The 8,788-nt window shown below is 39.7% G+C and overlaps 1 protein-coding gene across 43 annotated transcripts in view; it reads left to right on the top strand.

Annotated features, from left to right (window-relative positions):
- The first annotated feature begins 732 nt into the window (after positions 1–732).
- PTPRD (protein tyrosine phosphatase receptor type D) overlaps positions 733–8,788 on the top strand; it is a 408,570-nt gene continuing 400,514 nt past the window's right edge. For all 43 annotated transcript variants that reach the window (XM_032206666.1, XM_032206669.1, XM_032206656.1 and 40 more), the window contains exon 1: positions 733–752. The gene's annotated coding sequence lies outside the window, so the exon portion shown is untranslated. The remainder of the gene's footprint in view (positions 753–8,788) is intronic.

Raw genomic sequence — 8,788 nt, 5'->3', positions numbered from 1 at the left:
CCCGGAGGGGAGAGGAGCAGGCAGGGAGTGTTGGTGCCGGGCCGCTCGGGCAAGGTTTCCGGGGATTTCTACCCGCCGCGCGCCCTCTCCCCTCGCTTTTGTTTGCGCCGCACTTTTTTTTTTTTTTTTTTTTTTTTTCCCCCCGGGGTGTGGGGGGCTGCAGAGTGGGGGGAGCCCGGGTGGGCGACCTCGCTGCTATTTGTAGCCAGAACCTGCTGAAAGAGAGACGAAGGAAGAAAGAAAGGAAGGGAAAAAAAAAAAAAAAAAAAGCGAAGGGGGAAGGAAGAAGAAGAGAGAGGGAGGAGGAGGAGGAGAAGAAGGAGGAGGAGGGGAAACAGAGCAGCGGCTCGGGAACAGAGAGCGCGCCCGGGAGCAGCAGCAGAAGCCACTGCCGCGGCAGGAAGGAGAAGAACACGAAGAAGAAGAAGGAAAGAAGAGCAGAGCGGAGGAGAGGGGGCGCTGGAAGGAGGAGGCAGGCGGGGACGCGGCTCTGCTGGATGCTGGATTTTCGGACTCTGGTTGACTCTCTCTCGCTCCCCGGCACCGGAGTGTGAGAGACACACACCCGCGCCCGCCAGCAGCGGCCGGGGGCCCCGCTCGTAGCTGCTGCTGCCGCTGCTGCTGCGGGGCTTGGATTAAATTGGCCGCCTCGAAGCCGAGAGTGAGCAGCGGGAGGAGGTGGCGGCGGCGGCGGAGAGCGGGCAGGCGGCGGCAGTGGCTGCTGCTGGGACCGGGGAAGCCAGCATGACCAGGTAACTGCCCCGCCGCCGACCCATTTTCCCCCGCCGCCGCTCCGTCTTTACCGCCTCTTTCGGCCCGCTCGTGAGCGCGCATAGAATTTGTGTGTGGTGTGTGAGTGTGTGAGCGTGTGAGCGCGCGTGCGTGACCGCGCGCGTGTGTGCAGCCCGGTACAGGAGTGCCTCGCACACAAGTCTTCCCCCCGACCGCCCCGGGGCTCCCACCCGGCGGTTGCAAGCCCTCTCCTCCCCTCTTCTCCCCAGCGGGTCTCAGCCCGGCAGCGCGGCCTGCTCGGGCAGCGGGGGGAGAGTTGCGGTGAGCGGGCGGGGGCCGGCTGCGTGCGGGCGAGCGATGGATCGGAGCCTACGTTTGCAGGAATCCGCTTGCGGGGGGCGGTTGGCAGCGGGGAGGGGGCCGTTGGTGTGGCCGGGGGGGGCAGCGCGGCTGGGGTCTGTCGCTGGAGCGGGGTGCGTGGGGCGAGCGGCCCTTAGGGACCACCGGACCGAGGAGGGCTCTCTCCCCATCCTCTTCCTCCCCATCCTCCTTCTCTGCCTCGGCGGAGCGGGGAGGCACGGGGATGCGAAGCTTTTCACAGGTTGGGCTTTTAGTTTCTTTGTTTACTCTCCCACAACCAGTTAAATGAGAGCACATCGGGTTGAAACTCAGTTTTCTGAGCGCTTGATGAAGGGGCTCGCGGATTTGTTGAGCAAACTTACCAGCTCCCTCTGTGAGGGCTTCTGCTGCGAGCAAGCACTTCTCACTCCTTTCACCAGGCTCTCCCTGACAGGCGAATAAAAATAGTAGTTTTCTTTCATTGAAATACGTATTTTACGTATTTTCTACCTCCTCTCTCCCTCACAGAAGTATGTTATTTCCTTTTTAAGCTGTTTCCACTTTTCCTTGCATGTATGGCTTTTGAATGCCTGCTCCTCCTTGGTACTTCTTCAGTCTGCTGTCATGCGTATTTTATCCTCTTGCTGGGCCTTTGTATGGTTATAGCCTGGCAGAGGGATGACAGTTCCTTTGCAGGGCTTATCATATTTGCATTCTCAGTCTTGACATACGTGAAGGGGTCAGTTTATTTACACGGACCAGTTACTTTTTTTTATTTACATGCTCCTTCACTTGTAGCCTGAGACCGTGCTGTATTTGAAACAAGTCTGTAGATACTGCTTTGCTTTGGAGTTTCCTGTTTGCAGGGATGACTGTTTTTCGTGAAGATTAAATTTTCTTAAACTTATAATTAACATGGGAAGTCACGATTATCATCTTAGACTTTCAGAAATTGCTTCCAACATACCTTTTGATCAGGCACAAGCAACTTCTGTAATTGGGACGTTCATTGTAAATTTTGATACAGATGGCAGAATGCATGTGTAAGATGTTTTTTACATTCTTTGGTATCTCTTAGTGCTTTTTAATGCTATAATGGTTAGTACTTTCTAATCTTGGTATAAAATTGTATAGTAAATGATATCATTTGCTGCTGGGTTGGAAGCACACAAAGCTCCTAAATTTCTTGTTACTGAACAGAGCAACTCTGAAGAAAAAAAAGATTCTTCTCTTTCCTGAATACAATCACATGTCATTGCATTTTCCTTTAGATGGCCATTTTTTGATAGGTACTTTAATTTCAGTTGCATGCGATCTGTCTCTTTCTTTCTTTCTTTCTTTCTTTCTTTGTCTTTCTTTATTGTATGAAATAAGCAGACTGGTCAGTTTAATATATCTAGCAGTCAAATTTTACTCAGTCAAAATTGCAGAACACTGTAAATGTACTGGCATGGGATTTTCAAGGAACTGAGTGTTACGTCGAAAGGAAGAGGGATTTAATGAGAGACTTTTTACAGGAGTAGCTTTCCAATTTTAGTTTTGTCACTTATAATATGGCAGGGTATATTTAGATTTCTCTCAATGCAGAAGTGATATATAGCTTTTCTATATCCACTTTAAGCACTGAAAGCTTTACCTAAGTAGAAGACTTCTACTCGAAGAAGGCACTAAGAAATTCATTATGGTTTGTGTATGCTATAGCAAGCGATCAAGAATGGTGTGGAGGGGGGAAAGAGTATCTCAGTATTCCTAGATTTCAGGAATAGGTCCTAGAATTTGCTTTTAGATTAATCAGTCATGCTACCTTTAAAATGAGTGCTAAAGAATAATATTAATTAGGCATTCTGTTGTGACTGTTATGTAAGTCAATAGCAGCATTGTCAGCAAACTAAATAGGAGGTAGTAAGTCAGTGTTTAGTGCTCAAGATGGTTTGCAAAAAGCAGACTTGGGGGTTGTACAAAAGAATGAAATACCTGCTGTTTTAAATCTAGTCAGTGATTCAGCTTTCTTTTTTTTTTTTTTTTTTTTTTTTTTCTTTTTTTTAGATTGCCCTTTCTTTCTACATTTGAATAAAGCAGATAAAATTTGAATAAAACTGCACAAGCCAAAGAGTAGGAATCCCTCTTCATCCTCTGCTGTGTGTGCTAAGCCACTAGGGGCCTGTATAAACTGCTCTCATATAGCAGACACCAGTACATGGCATATTCTAACACTTCCACCAGACATTTTTTCCACAGATACCTAGCATCAAAAGCAAAGTTGCTGGTTATTTGTGCCTTACTAACAAGTGCTGTTATTCAGGAGAGGCATGCAATTTGTTTATTTTGGGGGGATTTTTGCCCTCCGTCACCCACACCCTAGTCCTGTATGGTGTCCAACATAGTTCCTTCCTCCTTACCCTCCTAACAGTTATGGCAGCTGGGGAAGACTGTCAACTCGGAAGGTGCAAAATTTGGGCAAAGTCAGATTTGCATTTCATATTTTCTGTAAGCTGAGAAAATTAGATTTGTTGCCTTTGTGTTTCTATTAGATTAGTAATGGTAGTGTTCAATGCAACTGTAGGGTTAAAAGATAAACCAAACAGGATTACTTTAAGGCAGGAGTAGACACAGATTGATGGTGTATATAAACTAGCTTTATAGGCGTTATGCAAGTTTACAAGTGTGGAGGCTCCAAGGCTGGAGGGTAGTCAGCATTTGTGGGACCTGAGCTGGAGATGCGCTATACATTTTTGAGTGTCAGTCTCAGAAATTTAAAATCGACCAACCATAGCATTCCTGATAGACATTAAGCAATAAGGTCAAGTATACTTACACTGTTCCATTGTTGATTTTCAGTTTTTCAAACTGACAGGGCAGACAATTTGTAAAAGAGCACAGCTGAAACATTTGCATATTGGATTTCCTTCAAAATGAACTTCCGTTACTAAGCTCCTTGAAAATTATCATTTAAAAGGATTTTCTAGCTGAATCAGTATAAAGTCATACAATCAAAATGTAGTCTCCCTATGGTATGTTAATTTTTTAATAAGCTATCACTAAAGCAGCATAGTTTTATATATCATGCGATGTTGGGACAGTTACAGCAAGAGGCTTTTTGTCTTACTGCCGACAACAGTTTTACAAATATTGACTGAGTTTAATTTTCTGAAATGTGTGTGTGCACTTATGTAAAATCATGCTGAAATGTAATGAAATACACTTCAAAGGTCTTCTGAACTGATAAACATCTGGTCAAGACTGTAAGTTTTACTGAGTGTCAGTAAACCAAGGCGGTGTCTCCGAAATGCAGAGGATTTTCATTTCATTTGCATTTTGGATATCAAGGGAACTAATACGGTATAGATCCACGAGTCATGATGTTTTACTTCATCGTAAGATCATAGTAATTTTTTAACCTTTTATTTTTTAGTAAATTGGGAAAAATATATAGATACCAGCTGTTCAAGTCAGATACATAATGCCATCAGTATCTTAATAGGAGCTTGCTTAGTTTGTAATTCTGTGTAATAAGAGTTGGCATGGAATGGTCAACGTACAATACTTTTATGAAAAATCTAAATTTTACATACTCTGTGAGTTGTTTACTTTATTTGTTTAATCCTTGTTTTCTTTGCAAAAGGCCTTAAATGAAGCTAATTAATGAATATATGCTGGCAATTTGGCAGCCTAAAGCAAAAATCCATATTCAAAAATATTCCTATATTATCAGTGATTTCACAAATAGGAGCAAAGAGGAAGAGCTATTTCTCTTGGTGATCAACTACACCGAGAGCTCCAGTACAAGTGAAGAAATCTGATGATATAGAAAAGGATTGTACGAGAGTGCTTTGCCTGTAAATTCCATTCCAACGAGCTTCACTTCACTTGTTTAAGCCGCAGTGCATTGATAGAACCATATGTCTACCATTGCACAATTTCAGCTTGCATTCCATAAGCTCAGATGGCTTTTGGTTGGTGGTTGATAATATGTGTTAAAACATTGCATGTTTGTATCTTCCTTTAGGAAATGGATACCTGAAATGCAGAGAATGTAGATACAAAATACTAAACTTAGTTCGTTTGCAAATAATTTGGTTAAATTTAATAAATTACTATGTAAATTCTGAAAGCATTGCTACTTAAAAGGTAATTATTATTCATTCAGGTTCTCTAAATTTATTCATAGAAGTGACTATTCACACTGTTTATCAGCTTATTTTTAAATGTATCAGTAGCTATACATAGTCTGTACTTTCCTAAGAGAAGATTTACAGCTTCAAATGTCTTGTGCTTACATGCCGTGAAGTCCTTCTCCATAAGCTTAGTTGCACAGTAGTCCCCCAATACCCCCCAAAAAAACAAACAAACAACAAAAAAAAAAAGTGGTGGTAGGGATTGATTTTGCAGTGGAGTTCCAAAATGTAAAAAAATAACGTTTTGCAAAAGTCAGCTCCTGTGTTTATACCTGTGTATGTGATATCTTCCTTCCTGAAAAATTCCTTCTTGTCAGCCAAATGAAAGTAATGGAATTTTAGGCACTTTGATATATTATACCACAGGACATGCCATAACATAGTATTGTGCCTTGCGCTGTACTTCTTTACAGTTAAACACAATGATGTTATTTGAGTTTTCCAATAATCTTCTAATTAGAAGAATCACTGCATCGGTATATAAATTAATTTGTTGCTTGTACACAATCAAAATGGATGTTCTGGTTAGAGCCCGCCGAACTGCTCACAGATTGTTGCAGTCAGATAATACGTACTTCTTCTCCAAGTGGTGTGTTAGATGTGGTAATGCAAGTGTGTTGCTCTTTTACAGTTTTAGTGTTCTGGAAATTTCATATCTGTAAGTCAGAGTTCAGTAAGCAATGTGTAAAATCTGACTTTTTAAATCTGACCTCTCCTCTCCTCTCCTCTCCTCTCCTCTCCTCTCCTCTCCTCTCCTCTCCTCTCCTCTCCTCTCCTCTCCTCTCCTCTCCTCTCCTCTCCTCTCCTCTCCTCTCCTCTCCTCTCCTCTCCTCGCCCTCGCCCTCGCCCTCTAGTAATTTTTGCATTTAAGGAAGAGGAGAAGTGCATGCTTGATAAAAGTGAAGCAAATATGCTTTATTAAAACTAAGGAACAATGCTTTTTATTTTCCTAAAACAAAACAAAACAAAACATAAATTTGATCTTACTAACATTCACAAAAGTATGTGGGTACTATACATAGATACTTCTATACTCTCTACCTTCCTTTTTTCTCCCTTATTCCACAAGAAGAATGGGTTAATGAGACAGGGTTAATGTTTATCATGATTTCTAGCATAGGTACAGAGATATGATTATTTTATCTGTGTTCATCTGCGTAATTTAACTTCTGTGAAACACACATAATTTTCATATATATATATGAATATATATTATTCATATAGTATTCAACATATAGTATTCAACAGTAATATATATATATATACACATATCACTGTTCATAAAGAAAGGAATTTTCTTCCTATCTAGAATTTACTGTAAACAGGGGTGTGTGTTTTTTTTTTTTTTTTTTTTTTTTAAAAAAGCAGTTTGTAAATGTAGAAGCAGAAATTTCCTTTCTAGGTTTTCTATGTTGTAAATATATCTGCATCATTTCTTTAGCTCCTATACCATACTAGTTTTTATTTATTTATTTTTAACATGTGTAGTGTGTATGAATTCGGCTGTTTTTTATTAATAAGCAAACATATATTTTGTGTGCAAGAAGAATTAAATTTTAAAAGCATCTCTCATCACTGCTTATTTTGTCTGCTTATGTGTAGATAAAAATCATTAGTTTAGTGTGAAGTACATGCAGTGAGAGGTTTCTAAAACACTATTCTGAAAGTAGGACAGGAAGTTACATTTATTTATTTATTTATTTTTGTTTGGGATGACAGTGTGTCTTAGAAAGCTGCTTAACTGCTGCCCAGTGCAGCTGTCCTTCCCTGAAAGATTAGGTTTCAGGAGCAATGATGGATGTTGAATGCCTGTAGCCAGTTGTGGGGTTTGCTCTGAGGTCAGTGGTACTGATAGGAATTTACTGTCTTATATCTCTACACCAACATAACCGGTAGCATTTCTCAAGAAAAAAAAAAAAACAAAAACAAAACCCCCCAAAAACAGGCATATTCGCTGCTGAGCTAATATTGCAGTACAGTTCAGAAAGTGATTTGCATTAGTAAGAAAGAATCAGTGTATTTTTGAACAATAAGAATAGTTTTAGGCTTGAGAATGCTTTCTTGTTTGACAAAAACACACAAATAGCAATAAAAAGTAAACACAATGTGACTCTATTTAGAACTTCATGCATTCTGTTTTAATCTTCATTAAGAAATTTGGAATTTACACAGTTGATTTATTACTTCTATTGTTTCAGATATGCTTAGAGTTTTTAACAGCTTACCCAGCACGCATGTATCCTCCTTTTTCATCTAAAAATAGGGTGTGTGTTTTTGTGGAACAAAATACTAGTTGTTTCCAGCAAATGTAACCAAGGCAGAACTGATATTCATCGGTGGTGAAAGCACAGGCATGGTATGTAGTGTTATTTTGTTTAGCTTGGATATCACAATATATATGTATATTGCTGATAAGGAGGATAGTTTGGATAGCTCTGACCTAGGCTTTTAGAAATGTTTGTTAAGACACTGTTTTATGTATTGCCTATCTTTCTCCAAACTGCTGCTGGAGTTTGTACGTGAGTTATGGTGTTACAATTAACTTTTACAAAATTAATGTTGGTAAAGAAAGGTGCACAACAATACATGCTGTTTTATTGTTATGCTTGCAAGCCTTTTTTGAATTGTTTGTATTAATTTCTGTCTTAATGATATAGGTGGATTTTTCTGCAAGGCTTTAGAACAGCTGTCCTAATAGGCTCAAAGCCATCAGTGGCTGTTGAGAAAGATTTTCTTTGACGGTTGCATTGTGTGCATCAAACCCATTGTGCCTGTGTTTAAATGACAGCAGCTTTAATTCAGGTAATCTTAGCAGTGGTAAATTCAAATACAGAGAAGAAAGCTTAATAAAACATCTGTTGTATTGGTTTATACCATCTCATAAATTAGGAAAAAAGAAGAATTTTGATGAGGAGGAATATGTATCCAGCAAGAATCACTTTTGAACAGTTACGCATTGAGGAAATGGAATTTTGCCAAATGCCAATGCTTTTTACTTACGGGCAGCATGCCATCAACTTTATTTGGAAAACTGTTACTGCTTAAATAATAAATATTCACTATTTACCAATTTATTTTACTATAAATAACAGATGGGTTCTTTGATATATATTTTTTTCTTTCATTTTTAGCCAATTTTGCAAAGAACGAGAGTTTCTCAAATTAAGATTATGTGCATCAATTATCTATTCTTGATTAACATAAGTTTCCAAACAGCAAAATCGTTTTGCTCACCTTACTTTTGGAGATTTGGGTATTTTTGGATGTTGTTTTTGTTTAATGTGAGGAGTGTTGAGTTTTTCTTTTACAACTGGCATGTGAAAGAAAATAAAAAAGCATTAAGCTAAATAAACATTTGTTTTAGCTGGCGTTTGTGATACTCTAATGCATTTTTTTTGTTAAAGAGAACTGCCTATTGTAGTTGTTGCTGAGTAAAATCTGCAGAATTTACACCTGTTTCCCGTTTAACATTTTCAAAAGCTGCCTTAAATGGTCACAGCATATCGACTAAATAAAAATGTTAATTTAAATACATTACAGAC

The sequence above is a fragment of the Aythya fuligula genome, chromosome Z, assembly GCF_009819795.1.
Source record: "Aythya fuligula isolate bAytFul2 chromosome Z, bAytFul2.pri, whole genome shotgun sequence".
Taxonomy (NCBI): domain Eukaryota; kingdom Metazoa; phylum Chordata; class Aves; order Anseriformes; family Anatidae; genus Aythya; species Aythya fuligula.
The sequence above is the reverse complement of the archived record's forward strand: the minus strand, read 5'-3'. Positions and strand labels throughout refer to the sequence as shown.